We start from the raw sequence: 3,420 nt of genomic DNA on the forward strand, positions 1-3,420 counted from the left end.
GAAAACACCTAAAGCTCCACGAGGCTCCGGCAGGGGATGGTGACGAACTCTGCTGTACTCTTTCACCACAACTTTCTCTCACTCTTACTTCCTGTTTCTGTTGTGCCTGTAATTCAAAGGGTCAGCTTTGTCATACTGTGTCACGCTGAATCTCCCCGAGAACTACATTAAGGGTACACGTGTTTGTGGAGTGCTCAGTCACTTGCATGTTAATTTCACGAGCAGGCTGTTCCGTTGATCGGATCAACTGGAACCCTTGACGTCATAAGCGACGGAGTGCCAACAGCAACAGTTAGCTGAAAGGCCACCAGATTTTATTGGCAATTTGCCCCTTATACTTCTGACTTAAACACGCACTCACACACTACACAAATATTCATACACACCCCTTGATACACACATGCTCATACACACACACACACATTCTCTATTATTATTGGAATGAAATTCAATCATTATATTATAATATAGTATAGTATATGCTATTTATATTTGTTATTTCCAGTTATTTTAATTTGTTTGATTTTTAAATTAAGCCATAGTTAGTATTCTATTTCAGTGTTTTTAATGTTAGGTTTAATTTGTTACCTGTTTAATTAATTTAAGATTCTAGATTATATACCAGCACAAGTATATATTGATGTACATACTTGTTGCGTGTGCTTGTGTGTGTATGTATATATGTGTGTATACATACATATATATACTTGTATGCATGTACGTAGGCACATATACATGCATACATGCACAAACATAGGTATAAATTTGGTTTCACTTTTACTTTATTTTATTCCATGAACAGAAATTTAATTTTCCTTTCTTTTATTCATTATATTAATTTACTCATATATAATATAACCCATTATTCATCATTATTACTATTACTATTATTGAATTGAAATAACAGGAATAATTTTAATGCATACATACACACTCGCACATATACATACATGCATAGTAAACATGTTTATATATTCTGTATATTCCGAAAGTATCCTAATAAAATCCTTATTGTCCTCTGAAAATCCTGATGATTTTCCTTATAAGGTATTTAAAATGCAAAATTATATTTTTATATATGTTTTGTAATTTTAATCTTATTTGAGAATTAAAACAATTGTTGGTGAATATGTTGATTAATTAATAAATTAATTTGTATCCATTAGATCCTTGTTTTCTAACCCAATAAAAATGTTTGATATCTTATGATATTCTCTATAATATATTCATTGAAGAATTATCTCTTCAAAATTTAATATATTAAACTTATGTATCATGGATAAATATCCTTATAGTAGGTCTGAATATCCCCATTGTGACTATATATATATATATATATATATATATATATATATATCATCATCATCATCATCGTTTAACGTCCGTTTTCCATGCTAGCATGGGTTGGACGATTTGACTGAGGACTGGCAAGCCAGAAGGCTGCACCAGGCTCCAATCTGATCTGGCAGAGTTTCTACAGCTGGATGCCCTTCCTAACGCCAGCCACTCCAAGAGTGTAGTGGGTGCTTTTACGTGCTGGTGGCACGAGGGCCAGTCACATGGTACTGACAACGGCCACGCTCAAAAGGGTGTTTTTTATGTGTCACCTGCACGGGAGGCATTGCTGAAAAGTTCTTGGCTTTGAGTAAAAAAAAATATAGGAGGATCAGTTAATTATGATTTTATTCAACATATTCTCCTCTCACATTCACACACTTACTGCAGCAGTCCTTCAGTGTTTCAAAGCCCTATAAAAAAACTTTTGAGTACCCCATCATATATACATATACTTACATTATATATACTTTATACATACATGTATGCTGGTGCCATGTAAGAGTGCTTGTGTGCTGCCACGTTAAAAGTACTCAAAAAATTTTGTAAAATGGTTGGTGTTAGGAAGATGCCAAATCAGACTGGAACCTGGTGCAGCTCTCCTGCTTGCCAGCCCTGGTCAAACCATCCAACCCATGCCAGCATGGAAAGCAGATGTTAAATGATGATGAAGAAAATGATGCGTGTATATGATGTATGTTTTTCAAATCAGTGATTACATGCTTTGATCTTGACTAAAATGCAAGTGGCCAATGTGCTAAGAAGAAAGTGTAGTTTGAAATTGTTTATAATTTAAAACTTCAAAATCTGAGTTTCCGAAAGTGTGATATTACAGGTCGTATCCTGAAATTAATGGTCATACATTATTGGATATAAACAAACAACCAAACATATAATAAAATAACTAATTTCAGATTTTGACAAAAAGTATTTAATTAGAAAATATGTAACAAGTGGCTAAAAAAACCCTGATATACAAAATGTAGCAACATATTTATATTCTTTTGTATCAGTTCTTATACAAGTGTTGCACTTTAACATAAAATGGAATGTTTTTTTTTGTTTTTACAATCAAGATAGAAGATGTATAGAACACCATTTTATCTCTTAGATGTACCCTTTCTCTTTAAACAAGCTTTGTTACATTCATCCATATAGTGTCACACTTGTTTATTTTTTCTCAAATGTACCCTTTAAAACCTCCCTCAGTCATTAATTTCTAGTAATAAAAACAATTAATCCACAATGAGATGGCTTATTAGGTATATATATATATATATCTCTGCAGGACTAATAAAACCAAAAACAATCCATGGAAAATACAAAAATAGATTTGGATATCCTGAGTTAGCAGAATGAATATGTTAAATGATTTAGAAGTCACTTATTAAATATAATTATTATAGATTTTTCTTTTTAATTGCAGAGAAATCTGATTTTTTTGAAATGATTACATTAGCATTGTAAAAAAGAAAATATTTCTTTTAAAAATATACATTTGAAGGTAATTGCAATTTGAAAACTCATTTCAATATATATATATACATATAAGGCAAAGAAGTAAATGGAGAAGATAATTAGTTGACAAACATCAGCTTACAAGTTTGTAAGCTGATGTTTGTCAACTAATTATCTTCTCCATTTTCTTCTATGCCTTATAAATTCTGGGTAAACTTTTGTTTGCCTCCACTCATACCTATTATTCAATTGTGCTATTGCCTTACAACACAGTAAGCATCTGGATATAAATACATAGGTATACATCCAGTAGTATAGAGGATATCTATTATCCCTTAGATGGTTGTTTAATCTCTAACTCATATAGGCATATATATATATATAAATTCAAAAGGGGGCATTATTATTTTTTCTGTAGTAATGCCCATTATATAAATATATATATATATATATATATAGTAAGATAATAAAAAGCAGTTCTTGGTACAGTGTATTATATTTGAAAAAATGAGCAGAGATGGCTTTTGGGAGGATAATTTTCATTTTAATGATAATGTTTCCAGTTACTCTGAGTTTCGAGCATTTTGGAATTTTCTCGATGTGAACTTTCCAGTGCAGTAATTAGAT

General features: G+C 31.4%; 1 protein-coding gene across 3 annotated transcripts in view; it reads right to left on the reverse strand.

The window, feature by feature from the left end:
* Window positions 1-3,420, reverse strand: part of LOC106871747 (uncharacterized) — a 76,579-nt gene that overhangs the window by 1,014 nt on the left and 72,145 nt on the right. The window lies entirely within an intron of this gene.

This window comes from Octopus bimaculoides, chromosome 9, assembly GCF_001194135.2.
Source record: "Octopus bimaculoides isolate UCB-OBI-ISO-001 chromosome 9, ASM119413v2, whole genome shotgun sequence".
Classification (NCBI taxonomy): Eukaryota; Metazoa; Mollusca; class Cephalopoda; order Octopoda; family Octopodidae; genus Octopus; species Octopus bimaculoides.